The 15,738-nt window shown below is 43.9% G+C and overlaps 1 pseudogene across 1 annotated transcript in view; it reads right to left on the bottom strand.

Moving 5' to 3' along the window:
- The window catches only part of LOC306842986 (extracellular calcium-sensing receptor-like), a 43,193-nt pseudogene extending 27,717 nt beyond the window's left edge, over positions 1-15,476 (bottom strand). The window contains exons 1-8 of the transcript in view: positions 15,461-15,476; positions 15,326-15,380; positions 14,658-14,949; positions 13,856-14,524; positions 11,500-11,664; positions 8,857-9,087; positions 8,065-8,188; positions 7,166-7,913 (exon numbers count right to left, since the gene is read on the bottom strand). The product of the transcript in view is annotated as an extracellular calcium-sensing receptor-like (transcript). The remainder of the gene's footprint in view (positions 1-7,165; positions 7,914-8,064; positions 8,189-8,856; positions 9,088-11,499; positions 11,665-13,855; positions 14,525-14,657; positions 14,950-15,325; positions 15,381-15,460) is intronic.
- Between the last annotated feature and the right edge of the window lie 262 nt (positions 15,477-15,738).

The raw sequence follows: 15,738 nt of genomic DNA, 5'->3' as shown, positions 1-15,738 counted from the left end.
TGAAGCGTCGATTGCAAGAATGAGAGGTCGAGTGAAGTCAGGATGTGCCAGAACCACACTTTGTAGCAGACTCTCCTTGAGACTAAATAATGCATGATCGCATTTCTTCGTCCAATCCATGGGTTTGAGCTTCCTATAAGTTCCTGCTTTAATATCTCCCTTAATTCCTCTCTTCCTTCTCTGCCCAGCCGTGAGAGCAAAGAGTGACTTTGCCAAAGAAGAACATCCAGGAATGAAATGTTGGTAATAAAGGATCATACCAAGGACTGATTTAATTCTTTGAACTGATGGAGTACATCTGTCATCTTCCATCAGATCAAATTTGGAGAGCTTTGAGATTACCTCAACTTTAGCAGGATCTACAGAAACTCCATCCCTGTCTATGATGTGACCTAGGAACTTTACAGAGGTTCTCAAAAGATGACATTTCTTAGGGCTCAACTTAAGGTTGTACTGCCTCAAACGACTAAACACGATCTCCAGCCTTTCCAATGCCTCTTGCTCACTTGGAGCGAACACCAGAAGATCGTCGAGATAACATAACAAGCTGCTGAAGTTCAAGTCTCCAAAGATGCTTATCATCATCCGCATAAAGGAGGCTGGGCTGTTGCATAGCCCTTGCGGCATCCTATTATACTCGTGCAGCCCTACAGGAGTCGTGAACGCAGTATACTTCTTGTCCTCCTCGGCCATGGGTATGTTATAAAATCCTGATGTCAGGTCCATGGTGCTAAAAAGTGTGTTTCCGCCCAGAGCAGCTAAGCAGTCAGACTGGTGTGGAAGTGGATGTGCATCCTTTATCGTTCTTGCATTTAACCATCTAAAATCTGTGCATATCCTCAGACTGCCATCCTTCTTCCACACTAGCACTAACGGAGAAGCATATTCACTTACAGACTTCCTAATTATCCCTTGTTCTTCCATTTGGGACAGAACCTGGCGCAATTTTTGGTAGTGTGCAGGTGGCACTCTACGATAAGGGAGTCTGAATGGACGCTCATCCATTAGTCGAATGCGGTGAACGAAGCCCCTTACTTCTCCACAGTCCAAAGCATGCTTGGAAAACACATCGTTGTATCTCTCCAGTAATTGGACTAACTTCTCTTTTGTCTCATGGCTGACAGAACACGTTTGCATGTCAAGATCAGCAAGACCGACAGTTTCCAGTCGCTGTCTGAAATCAGAGGATGGATTAGGTAAGCACTGACTCTCCTTCCCAAACATCTCAGCTCGACTCAGTCCCTGGAAAAGTTCGAAATCCTCCACGGCGACACATGGCGATACGTCTGCCAATTTACGATTTCTCTTGAGAGTGATTGGCTTGTCAGAGACGTTGGTGACTTTTACAGGAACCCAGCGATCACCCCATAATGGCGTAACAACTCGCCCGATCATGATATCTCGTGACACAGACCTTGAAGTCGTTGGTTCCACTACAACTGTGCTTCCTGGTGACATGGGGACATTTTTTGGCAACTTTCCCCAGACAAGGTGCTCCTGCCTTGCTAAGAGGGTGACAGACTGCTGTAACTTGATGGTTCCCACCTTGTCTGGCAACTCTGAGCCCTTCCACCGACACGTGTTGGCCATAACATCAAGGAACTGCTCACATCCTGCCATCGGCTCCACTGTCTGATTAGAAACGAGTCGCCAATAATCACTGTCCCCTTTCATGCGATGTGCGAGGTATTTGATCACATTTGTGCCAATGATTAGATCATCCTGCTGGCCGGGTACAACGAGAATCGGCACTAGACAGCTCTCTCCATAAATTTTCAATTCAACCTCATACATACACTTCGGCCTTGTAACTATACCCCCGCACCCTACTAGAATGACTTCGTGATGAAGAGGTGTGGGAGGAGGCAATACATCCTCATTTAACATCCTCTTTTCTGCTTTGTCACTAAAGGTGCAGGCCATGGACCCTGTATCAAGCATTCCCTTCATTGAAAACAAATTATTTACACTGACTGGCGCATAGAACAATTCATCAAATGCCTCAACTGCCTGGACATTTTGTGCTATCACTTTGGTTCCAGTGGGAGCCTGTGCACATGCATTTTCATAAAAGTGATGGAGATCAACACTCTCTAGGGGTTCTTCGCTTGTGCCCACGCATCCCCCTTCCAAACGTGAGCCATCTAGTTTAAACCTGAAGAGTCCCTGAATGGTGCCGGACCAGGTCTCGACCTGTCACAGTCTCTCTTACTATGCCCAGGTTGAAAGCACTCAAAGCACAGATGTTCTCGTCGACAATGCGCTACAGTGGAGTGATCTGGAGATCTGCATACTCTACAGAGCTTGCCTTTGGGCTGGTGAGACGGCCTTTGGACATTTTGAGACAGTGCACGATCAAGAAGATTAATCAAAGTTCTCATACAATTGTCATCACTATCTATAGTGTGTGCAGTACTGATTGGATTACACTCACGTGGCTCTATTGGAGAGCCAACATCCACTTCATCAACCTCGTGTGATGTCTGAGCATGAGCAATGACATGTCTTGAAATAGAATGACGCTTCGACTTTGTCGATATCTGCTCTTTCAACTCTGTTTGGTACCTGTCAAGCTGTTCTTGTATCTCCTGTGCAGTCCATTTTTCTGGAGCTTTGAAACGGAACACTGAAGCTAGAGTGGAGTCAGGGCAATACTTCACGAACATCATAGCCGCTTCTTGACACGGATCCTCCATTCGTCTTCCAAGTCTCTTTAATGCTTCTTCTGCAAGATCCACTGCTTTATTCAACCGTATCCAGTACTCAACAGGACTTTCTCCTGTTAATGGGACAGTACCATAGAAGTCAGCCAAGGGCATACATGAGTAATTGACATCACTAAAATGTTGTTTCAGAATGTCCATGATAACCTTTGGGTTCTCAACTGGGTTTAAAGCTGAATTACAGCGAAGAGTAACCCTGACGACATCTTTAGCTTTACCTAACAATCTACTTAAAATCTCTTGATGTTGCTCTGCTAATGGTATTCCTCTCTTTCGCAGATAGGTGTCCATCAGCTCCTCCCATTCATGCACGCCAAGCTTGTCCGACGAATCACCACGGTAGACTGGGGGCTCTTTTGCGTCTGACTGCATGACCAATCTCACTCCAGTCAAGTTAAGTGAAGGTATGTCTGAAAATGTCTTAGTGGTATCTATCTCCTGTGCTTGTGCACCTCTATGCTTTCCTTCCCCATAACTAGCTTCCCTTTGAGATATTAACATTGTCTGACCAACTTGTTGAGCGATATGCGCTATCAACCCTTGCCAGTTGGGATCATTTATGTCTGGAACAGCTAAGGGCAAGGTGTCAGCTGTTGGATTGGGAACATTATCAGTTACACGTGTGGAGCACAACACATGAGGCATTCTGTTCACTCTACTCTCCCTTTCAATCGGAGCAACTGGAGTTTCACCAAGAATTCTCCCCCTACCAAACCCCAACCCAGTCATTGTTTCATCAAATTCATCTCCGTTTAAACTAAATGCCATGCTCAGTTTCATACACAAAATAGATCCAACAGAAGATAAGTGTCCGAATAGAATAAACTCAGATTAGAAAAAATCAGTCTGAGAATAATAATCACTTAATGAGGAAATGCACCAGTCGATATAAAAAATCCCAGTTTTTTTTTTTTTTTTTTTTTTACTCCCACAGTTCTTCACTCACAAAACCGTGAACCTCAAAGCAGCATCCCTCGGTGACCCAACTGACGTAGATCGTGCAGCAAATCTTCATCCGGGTCACGGCACCAATGTAACCGGTCCTTTGCTGACCGCTGCTACTATCATCTGCGTTGTGTGTAAGAAGGCTCAGGACACTTTCACTTGTGTTCACCAAAAGAGGATTTATTGACAGCCACGCCCAGCATTGACTTCACTCCGTCTGTGGATTAACATGAATAAAGTTCATATCTCTCTCTCTCAGGGGCATTCCATAAAGACAATCCTCTCACCTCTCAATGCGAACTGATGAGAAGCGCGCACTCACTTGAAAAAGGCGTCAATAGGGCGCCAGCAGAAATTTTCAAAATAAAAGTCTCTAAACATTGAACAGCAGAATCGACCAATATTGCTCAAAGGAAAACAGAAATAAATCAATAATACAATAACAAATAAACCTGTAAGACAATAAAAAGGATTTTAGTGAAAAACAATGTGCTACATTCAAATTGTATTCACTATAACTCGTTACATATGCGCTCACATTTTATTGAAATGGAAACTTTTTATAGGTGAGAAATTCAGAGGTGTCAAGTAACGAAGTACAAATACTTCGTTACCTTACTTAAGTAGAAATTGTGGGTATCTATACTTTACTGAAGTAATTATTTTTCAGCCGACTTTTTACTTCTGCTCCTTACATTTTCACGCAATTATCTGTACTTTCTACTCCTTACATTTTAAAAATAGCCTCGTTACTCCTATTTCATTTCGGCTCGTTTTCATTCCGGCTTGTCATCGTCATGGGCGTTGCTAGGTCATTTTTAGGGGGGCTTTAGCGATCTTGCGATTCTTCCCCTTTAAATTTCAAACAGCAGCAGACTTCGGCTCCTCCCCATCTTTCTGCGCGTTCTTCGAACCACAGACTGCGGTGGCGCAGAGGAGAGGACAAGGTGTGTGTTTATCCATAGATTGTTATAATATCTACATCTGTGCAGTTCTTTGTCTTAAATACAGTTTACAAAAAGTCATGGGAGAGCAATCGGTTTCCAATCTTCTGTAAAGTTTTCGCTGCATTCACCACTCATCACACCACAGCTGTTTCCTTCAAAGTGAGTGAAGTGAAGTGAAGTGACATTATACAGTAAACAGGTGTGTGTGTGTGAGATCAGGTAGACTTGTGTTTGGCTTGTACTTGGATGTTATACCCATCTATGCAATACAGTGGAATACTGCAATAAGTTTAGTATACCATCCTACCCTATTAATAATTTTTTTTGTAAATATTTATTTATTTTTTATTATTATACCATCATTGGGGGCTGAGCCCCCCTAAAATGAAAATCCTAGCATCGCCCTTGGTCATCGCTCAAAAAAATAAAAAAAATAAAATGAAAACCTATCCAGATAAATCGCGCCATCCGGATAGAGTGAATTGTGGTTGGATGAGAATATAAACCTATACCAATAAAGGTTATTGATGACATGCCTCTGAAGTTTGACTTTTTGCACCATTACAATACTTACAGGCAACTAGTCATCATATCTTCCGCTCCATGAAACACGTTAATGCTCAGTAGTACACATATATGGTTTTTTAATGTATTTGCATTGTACTAAAATGCGTTCATTTTCAGTGGGCACATATCCGGCTGAAACAGGTAGCCTAGTGCATCCCACATTTTTCAACATTAACATTTTAATATAGCATTATAGTCATTATGGCCTTTAGAAAAATGTTTTTTTGAGGAGGTGGGGTAGTGCACAATAGGCCCCTGTGCCGCGGCCTAAGCTTTTGTCCTTAATGGCATTTTTTTTTAATTACTTTTACTTTTATACTTTAAGTAGTTTTGAAACCAGTACTTTTACACTTTTACTTGAGTAAAAAACTTGAGTTGATACTTCAACTTCTACAGAAGTCTTTTTAAACCCTAGTATCTATACTTCTACTTGAGTAATGAATGTGAATACTTTTGACACCACTGGAGAAATTGCTCATTCAGGAGCTGGTTTTAACCCCTGCCCCGTGAATTTTGAAAATACAACATCTAAAAGGTACATTATATTTCTCAGCAATGAGGTAATAACTTAGTAGTTTTTGTAATTAAACCATCAAGCTTGTTTGCGGTGCTTGCTCGCACGTGGGTGCATGAGTTTGTTCATTCTCTCTCTCTCTCTCTCTCTCTCTCTCTCTCTCTCTCTCTGGTTAATTCATTCAAATTCATTTCAATAAATATCATCTTTATTTCACTAAAGAATTCTACCTCTAACGAGCAGTAGATAAAATAGTCGAACAGATTAAAATTACCGCTATTTTCCGGTCTTTATCCTTTCAGTCAGATTTTGTGCTGCAAAACATCCATGACAGCCGTTGTCCATGCTGGCAAATAATAATGGCCATTCGACGTGAATTGTTTAAATAATTTTAATAGCACAGCCATTTAAAATGCGAGGGTCTATCATGTATTACACATGGGAATTAATGTAAACACAGATAGCAGATACCAGTCGTGTCTAAAGTGAATGTAAACAGACCGGCCAAAAAAATCGGATATGGTCAAATGATCGGATTTGTGTATTAAGACTTGCAGTGTAAATGCAGCCTAAGTAATGTTTTTGAGTCGTAGGATATTTTTGTAATACAGTTATGTCACAATTATTCAATTTTCATATTTATTCATTATTCATGGCCAAGTCAAAAGAGCTCTCACAAAAGCTACAGATAACTAATTATTTTATTACATAAGAAAGTTTATGGATACAAGAAAATTTCCAAAAGACTACAAATTCTTAAAGACACAGCTGGCATCCTTTTTAACAAGTTTAAGATGTGTTGTACCAGAAAATCTTTGAGGGCATTGTAGAAAAAGCACAATGTCATCACTGAGAATGAAATTTAAACAATACAAAAAAAACAGTTTACTTCCAAAGACTTGCAAAATGACCTAGTAAAAGGAAGAAAAAACATTTCAATTAACAGTATAAGAAGAACACTAGAAAAATATGGCTGCTTTGCTGTTGCCGAAGTGGAAATCTGGACTGTTTGAGTGATTGTTTAAAATATCAGACCATTTTGGCAAAGTGCAGAGTGCAGAGACTGAAGCTTGATGATCAATGGGCTTTCCTGCAGGCCAACCATCCTAAAGTATACATCCAAATCTACTTAGAATGAATGAATGAATTAAGTAATTTATTTATTTATTTATTTATTTATCAGAATTATTCAAATGTGTATTAATAAACTTTCTATTGTAGTTTTTTTCATATTAATATATAAAACTATACAAAAGAAAACATATCTAATATTTAGGTTACAATGTTTCATCAAACTGATTTAGTTATTGTTATTGTTATGATATGCAGATTTCTAGTTAAATATAGTTAAATATTGATCTCAGGAAAAATGTTGTCAAATCATAAATGTCTTTGATTTTTAAATCTTATCTAGCCATCATGTTCTTTTTTGTATTTTTCTCAGGTTTAAGCAGAATGATAAGCTAAAATGGCAAAAATCTCCACAGCTACCGTGTACTTCCCCGGTGAACTGACGTACGCTGGCACAAATGCAATCCACACAGCACAGAAGATCAGAATGCTGAAAGTAATGAATTTAGCCTCATTGAAACTGTCTGGGAGATTTCGAGCAAAGAAGGCCAGCAGAAAGCAGACCACTGCTAACAGACCGATGTAGCTCAGTACTAGTACAAACCCCACAACAGATCCCACCGTGCACTGCAGGATTACTCTGTGGGCAGAGGGGAAGCCAGCAGCAGCCACAATAAACATATGACAACCTGAACTAGCGTGCAAAAGAAGATGCCTGTCCTCTGCTGGATGGGCCCAAAGTACTGCATCAAGTTAGATCCAGGCAGAGTGGCCCGAAAAGCCACCAAAACCACCGCAGTCTTACTGAGGACACAGGCAATGCAGATCACAAAGCTCACTCCAAATAAGGTGTGACGTAGCATGCAGTTCCACGGTGCAGGCTGGCCAATAAAAACCAGCGCGCACAAGAAGCAAAGGGTGAGCGATACCAATAGCAGGAAGCTCAGCTCTGAGTTGTTGGCCAGTACGAGGGGTGTGTCACGAAAACACAAAAAGGCAGCCAGAACAGTCGTGGTGAGTGTCGCCCCAGTGATGGATAAGACTATCAGGACAATTTCCATGGTATCTTGCAAAGACTTTCATTACACTTTGTTCTTTCATTGTTTGACCAGAACCGCTCAGGACATCTCATACACTCTGTAGAGTCTAAAGAACATTATGATACAGATGAAGACACTGCACATTCTAACTGTGGTCTTACATTTGAAAGACCAGAAGTTCTTAGCTTGTGAATCATGACCCACAATGTCAATCTTGGAATTATTTAAATGAATGTTTGTACAAAGTTTATTAATACCTGTCATATTGCTGATTTCCCCTGCTGTACAAGGGAGGCAGTCAAAACAACAGACAGGTTTTCCTTTTTGTGCAGCCTTTCTAGTGCCTGGAAGACAGCTTGCACTGCACACAGATACAGGAACCTGAATGAATGATAAAGAAAGTCTGTCAGATTAACAGCACAATATCCATCAGCACAACAATAAAGAAAAATAGAAAATAAAATTTTCACACAAAAAAAAAAACATTTAAAAAGTTTAAAACTATCCACACACATATTGTATACAAGACAGATACATAATTATAGACTAATTTCCATGGCATATGTCGCCTTTCTCAACAGTCTGTCCATTAAAGGATTTAATCTACTATGTCCCTATACTGAGAGGATAATGGATACATACAGTACACATAAATTAATACATCAATGTTTTCTGAATAGTGAAATTACAGAATAACAGAAGTAGGGTTCATGCACAGGATAATAAAATATACACCTCACACATAACAAAAGAAACACATTTTTATTAAGCTTTAAAAAATAAAATTTTCATGCATTTTTAATTTAAAAAATGTTTTGAAAAATTACTTTTAAATCTAAAAGGTCAGTTCTTCAAATTAACGTTTGACATTTTCACAACAAGAAAATTGCTTGCTTGCAACTTTGTTTGCTGATGTTATAAAAATAAATGCTACTTGGTTTGATTTTTTGTTATTTAATATAACATTCTTACAGTATGCCTTAAGTGTCCAAATCCTGTTTTGGGGGCTGCTGTAGAGAAAATAAATAAATAAAAATCAAGTCACTTACCTGGTCAGCCCAGCCTCCTCCCCAAACAACTTTTTCAAGGTTTATGCTCAACTCCTGGCCTGGTGCTTTGGCTGCATCGAACTGTCCAACCTGGATGAAATTCACGGTTCCACTTTCATCTACATGCCAGTTCATAATGTCATAAGAGGCAGATGGTTCACCGTTATCTTCAAAATAGACCAGCTCACCCACTGGTGTTGTGAAGTTTACTGCATTTAAGTAGTGAAGAAGCTGTGAACGGAAAGATGATAGAACATGTAGTGTATTAACAGTATATACATATATATATATATATATATGTATAAAAAAAATGCTAAAAGTTAATACTATCAAAATTAAAAGTAGCAATTCTAGTGGTTAATGTAGATTTATTCGGGTCACATCAGGACTGTCAGGATTGTGGACTGTTTTGTGTGTGTTTTGCTCCCCGTGTGACCCAGTTTCCCCATGTTAATTGTGTTAATTGATCCCAGGTGTGTCTCCTTAGTTCCCTGATTATCCTATGTTTAAAAGCCCCAGTCCTTCTATGAATGTTTGTCGGTCGTTGAATTGTCTTCCCTGTCCGTGATGTGTTTCCTGTGCCTCCCATGCTCCTAGTTGGATTAAAGATTCTCGTGTTTGTGAATTCCTCGTCTCCTGGTCTCCGTGCTCCCGGGCAGAGTGTGACAGAACGACCGACCTAATACAGATACCTCTACGTTTACCTTCCGTTTTGTTTTCCGTTTTACCCAGTGTTTTTCTTTCCGTTGTGACCCATGGATCCCTATGTCCGGCCCGAATTCCTCCTCCTCCTGCTGGAGCAGGGGGACCGATCTCTCGAGGACCATACAAGACTGTTCCTGATGTTAGCTAACGCCACCAGCTACCTGGACGACGTGCTCTGCTCTTTCTATTATGGAAGCCTGAACACCGCGTGCAGAGCGCTGTCGTCCGAAGATGGTCCTCGAGAGGATTTCGCCGCTTTTGTGGAGTGGATTCTGGTGAGAAACGGATCGCCTCTCACAGTCTCCTCAGAGGATGATCTCGCCAGAACCACTCCAGACCCAGAGCCCAGCCCACCATCTCCCCACGGTGCGGAGCACCAGCCCGAGCCCACCGATGACGGAGAGCCATTTCCCGCTGCGATCTGCGAGCCAGCGCGAAGCCGAGCGACTGAGCGGATGATCGCCCCGGAAGTAGAGCCCAACCCGTCAGACCAGGTGCGAGAGCCGGCGTCAGTGCCCATCACGAGGGAGCAAGCCGTGGACGGTGTGAGCGCGGAGTGGAGCTCCGCCCCCTGCACCGCGGCTGAGGGTGAGCTGAGGACAAATCTGGGACTGCTGGACAGAGAGGGGGCGTCCGACTTTCCAGTGCCGGCTACTCGCAAGTGCCCTCCAGTGCCTGCTCCTCGCAAGTGTCCTCCTGCATCTCCGCTGGTCCCGTCCAGCTCTCCTGCGTCCCCGCTGGTTCCGTCCAGCTCCGTGCTGCAAGAGCGCCCCCGAGAGTCTGCACCGCCCGAGCGCCCTCCAGTGCCGGCTCCTCGCAAATGCCCTCCAGTGCCTGCTCCTCGAAGATCCCCACCCTCCCACCCGCTCCTGCCTCCTCCACCGCTGTCGTCTGGCAGCCCCCCCGCTCGCCCTCAGCCCTCTATCTGTACGGTGCGAGCCCCGTGGGTCTGCCATCCTCCAGCGTCGCCGGGGCTGGAGTATCCCTTACCTCCGCCTCCAGCCTCCGAGGCCCGGACTCCGCCTCGGCCCGTAGACCCAGTGGCTCCACCTCGGCTCCTAGCTCCCTCGCCTCCACCGTCACCCCTCGATCCACCAGCTCCACCGGGCTCCCTCGTCCCTCCGGCTCCGCCTTGGTCGGGCGTCGACCCGCCATCGCCTCTGGACTCCTCTCCTCTGGCTGCGCCTCGTCGCTCCGTCCCACCGGCTCCGTTGGGCTCCTTCCTCCCTCCAGCTCCACCTTGGTCCTCAGTCGCTCCGGCTCCGCCGCGGATCTCCGGGTCTCCGCCTCCACCTCGGTCACCAGAGCCCTCGGCTCCACCCTGTCCCCCCGGATCCTCGGCATCCCCCTGGCTCGTTGGCTCTCCGTCTCCGCCTCGGGCTACTCCACCACCTGCTCCGCCGCCGTTGGTCGGCCCCCTGGAGTCGGCGGCCATCCCTCCTCCATGGCTCCTCCCTCCGTCGGCTCCACCTTGGGCCATTTTCACGGCTGTGGCCTGGGTCCAGCTGAGTGCCTCCTGCTCCGGGTCCCTCCTGTCTCTTCCCTGGCTCCTCCCTCCTTCGTTGCCTCCTTGGTCTCTGTCGGCCGGCCCCCTCCTGGATGTCCGTCCTCCTCCTGAGCCGCCACCCTAGTTCCCACCCGCCCCTCCCCTTTGGATGTTTCAACGGTGCGAGGACGCACCTTCCGGGAGGTTGGGCGATATGTCAGGATTGTGGACTGTTTCGTGTGTGTTTTGCTCCCCGTGTGACCCAGTTTCCCCATGTTAATTGTGTTAATTGATCCCAGGTGTGTCTCCTTAGTTCCCTGATTATCCTATGTTTAAAAGCCCCAGTCCTTCTATGAATGTTTGTCGGTCGTTGAATTGTCTTCCCTGTCCGTGATGTGTTTCCTGTGCCTCCCATGCTCCTAGTTGGATTAAAGATTCTCGTGTTTGTGAATTCCTCGTCTCCTGGTCTCCGTGCTCCCGGGCAGAGTGTGACAAGGACATTCTCCATCTTCAAATGGCCCTCTACCTGGCTGACAGGCCATCATGTTGTGAATAGCACTGGCAATAGCATACACAGCCTTATACACATTGTAAGTGACTCTCAGCTGTGAAACACACTCACACACAAACAGAAGATTGAAGAACACTTCAATTCTTCAGACCCCCGGCGTATGAGGCAAGGCATACAATCTATCACAGATTACAAACCACCTAACTCTGTGCCCCCCTCCAGCTCTGCCTCCCTCCCAGACGAGCTCAATCACTTTTATGCTCGTTTTGATCAAAATAATAAGGAGATCTCACTCAAAGCTGAGCATCAACCCAGTGAACTGCCTCTCACACTCTGCACATCAGATGTTTACTCCACTCAAGGTGAATGCGCGGAAGGCAGCTGGCCCTGACGGAATACCTGGTTGTGTGCTTAAAGCCTGTGCGGAGCAGCTAGCTGAGGTCTTCACGGACATTTTCAATCTGTCCCCACTATCTTCAAAACCTCCACCATCGTACCAGTACCGAAACACTCCACTGCCTCGGTCCCTAAGGACTTCCGTCCTGTTGCACTCACCCCCATCATTGCCAAGTGTTTTGAGAAACTGGTTGCATTCCACTTAAAATCCTGTCTCCCTGCTACACTAGACCCATTCCAATTTGCCTATCGCCACAATAGGTCAACAGAGGACGCCATCTCAACAGCACTTCACTCTGCCCTCACCCACCTGGACAGTCAAAACACACATGTGAGAATGCTGTTCATAGATTTCAGTTCTGCATTTAATACTGTAATCCCCTCCAAGCTGATCTCCAAGCTCAGCCAGCTTGGAATCAGCACACCCATCTGCAATTGGATTCTAGATTTTCTGACTAACAGACCTCAGTCCATTAAATTAGATAACCTCTCCTCCTCCTCCATCACCCTGAACACCGGCGTGCCACAGGGCTGCGTACTGAGCCCTCTCCTGTACTGCCTCTTCACCCATGACTGTGTTCCTATTTATGGCTCCAACACCATAATCAAATTTGCAGATGACACCACGGTGGTAGGTCTGATCAAGGATGACGATGAGTCAGCCTACAGGGATGAGGTGCAGCACCTGGCTGTGTAGTGTGCCACCAACAATCTAGAACTAAACACCCAGAAGACAAAGGAGATCATTGTGGACTTCAGGCGGACTAGGAGTCATGCACATACACCCATCTACATCAACGGAGCTGTAGTGGAGCGTGTGTCGAGTTTCAAGTTCCTTGGCATCCACATCTCTGATGACCTCACCTGGTCCCATAACACCTCCACTCTGGTCAAAAAGGCACAGCAGCGCCTTTACTTCTTAAGGAGCCTTAAGAAAGTTCACATGAATCCCAGGATCCTTGTGGAATCCTACCGCTGTACCATTGAGAGCATACTCACGAACTGCATCTCAGTATGGTATAGCAATTGCTCCGCATCTGACCGCAAAGCACTCCAGCAGGTGGTGAAAACTGCTCAACGGATCACCGGCACCCAGTTAACTTCCATTGAGAACATTTATCATAAGCGCTGTCTGGGCAGGGCAAGAAAAATCATCAAGGATGGCTCTCACCCTAACCATGGACTTTTCACCCTCCTTCCATCCGGCAGGCGTTACAGGTGCCTACGCTCTCGCACTAGTAGGCTCAGAAAGAGCTTCTTCCCCGAGGCTGTGACACTTCTGAACGCCACACCACCAATCTAACCTGCACCTGCTTATTACTGCACTGGTCACAGTACTTTACATACATGCATTTGCACTACTCATATTTTGCACAGACTGCACATTGTTAAAGTTATTACACTATAAACTAAGTTTATAGTGTAATATATATATTGTATAAGTTGTTACTGTACAAAGCAAACTATTAAGTAAACTATTTCTATAAAATATTGCACTACTGTTATTTTGCATAGAATACATTGCTTTATCAATACTTTGCACACTCATCCAGCTGTATTTATTACCACTGTTCTCACGTTTCTGCTGTTCATAATGTGTATATATAATCCTGCATTGCTCTGTTCATAATGTACATACAATCCCTACATTACATTCCTATTTATATTCTGTATATACTCTGCTCAATACTGTATATAGCAAAATATACTCTGCTCAATACAGTATATAGCAATTCCACTGTACATTCTGTAAATCATATCTTCACTTACTATGCACTTATATGTATATAAAACACTATATTCTTGCACTTCTGGTTAGATGCTAACTGCATTTCATTAGCGGTGTACGTGTACTCTGCATAATGACAATAAAGTTGAATCTAATCTAATCTAATCTAATCTGTGTAGATGCGGCCATATTTCTCGACATTCTCTGAGCCTGTGCACTGTGGTCTTTTAGATGAAGGTTGCCAGTCCTGTGCCAGCGAGCACCCACAAATTTCTTCCCAAACATATTTTACAAATGGTTCATTTGGCTGCTTAACAGGGTTCAGCTGGGCAAGAAAAGCACCAAGACCCTGAATATCAGCCCGACGCAGGGCAAAACCAATTGTACCGGCCAGGAGAGAAATGCTTGTTGGGACAGAATACTGGATAGAGGTGCTCCAGGCCTCTGTGGCTATCCACTGCCTGTTAGTCACATTCTGCACTACAACTTCCTTAAACACAACTTCAAGGTCTGGGCCAATGGCAAATGTTACCACAACATGAGCTGTGGAACTCTGGATCCTCTCCACAATCCTCCTGATCCTGCTTTGGGAATGTGATTTAGGAATAACTTCCACATAGTGCACACAGACCCTTGTACTTTCAAGCTCTTTCAAAAGCAGATGCGAGCCACTTTTACCATATTCATCGTCTCCTGCAACTACCCCCACCCAGGTCCAGCCCAGCAGGTGCAGCAGACGGGCCATAGCCTTGGCCTGGAAAGCATCACTGGGAACAGTGCGCAGGAAAGAGTGAAATCTGTGACTGTCACTGAGACAAGCACAGGACGCAAAATAACTCACCTGTACAGGAAAAACAGAAAGACAAGCATTTCACTGAAATTTATGAATTTCTGATTACTGAAATTGTTGCTCAAAAATAATATAATAAATAAGTGTGAAACTTATCTGTAAAATACAGAATACTTAATTTTACCATGGGGATGTCAAACACTCCCAGTGAGTCAGCCACCACTATTGAGGCAGAGGAACGAGCGTCACCGATAATGACAGGCACCACTGGGGCCCCGTTACATTCTGCTCCCGACACCGTCTCCTCCTGCCCCGTTACCAGAGCTAAAGCAGCACTTAGTGTTGTGCCCTCAGCTAGGCAGGAGTCAGCTACCAGGTACCCCAGATTAATATTTGGAAGCAGGACAGGGTCCCGATTAATCTCCTGCACTGTGAAAATCATAGTTTTGAGCCAGCGGTATGAACGGAGATCAACACTAAGGTAAAGCAAGAAATGTACATTTTAATGAGAGACATATTTTAATATTTTCCCCGAGATTATTCTTGACATTATATTAAAATATACAATGTAAAAATATCAAATAGCCCAATTTGTGTTTCATCTAAATTAACTGGTACAAAATATAATTTAACTGACTGCATTCAATTACACTGATAAATATAAATTAAAAAAAGAAAAACCTTTAATTTTATACTAGATTATTTTTTCCACTATCTTTACAAATTGTTATAGGTAAATTGTAGGTAGAAAACTCCCTTAAAAACTACATATAAAGGTTGCATTCTAATTATATAAATGGCTTCTCTACAGCTCTGCCTTTTAGTTCATTTGGACACTCATTTTATGCTCACCCCTGGCAGCGAGAACCATGCTGTATATGAGTGAAAGCATGATCAGGCTCTGGTGCTTCAACATGATCACATCTCCCTCTTTATACAGGCTTTCTGAAACAGATCTGCCCTGCAGACTGCAGGACAGGCCTGCACCACATACCCTGGCCATCTCAACAATAAATACCACCACCCACAACTACATAATAAATCCCATTACTTTACACAAACATACACAGAGAGAGGCTTAGTGAAGAAGTGCAAGCTCACACTTTTCCTGCAAAGAAAGAAGGGTTAGACGATATCTTCCCTTTTGCAGACTTTAATATGCCTGGACTGGAGCAAAAGAACATGCAACAGGAAAACAGGTGAGTTGAGGCTCAATTGCTGAAAGCCCTTATGGAGAGTAATTCTCATGGAGAATGGGGTAAAAA

Source organism: Barbus barbus, assembly GCF_936440315.1.
Source record: "Barbus barbus genome assembly, chromosome: 23".
Classification (NCBI taxonomy): domain Eukaryota; kingdom Metazoa; phylum Chordata; class Actinopteri; order Cypriniformes; family Cyprinidae; genus Barbus; species Barbus barbus.
The sequence above is the reverse complement of the archived record's forward strand: the minus strand, read 5'-3'. Positions and strand labels throughout refer to the sequence as shown.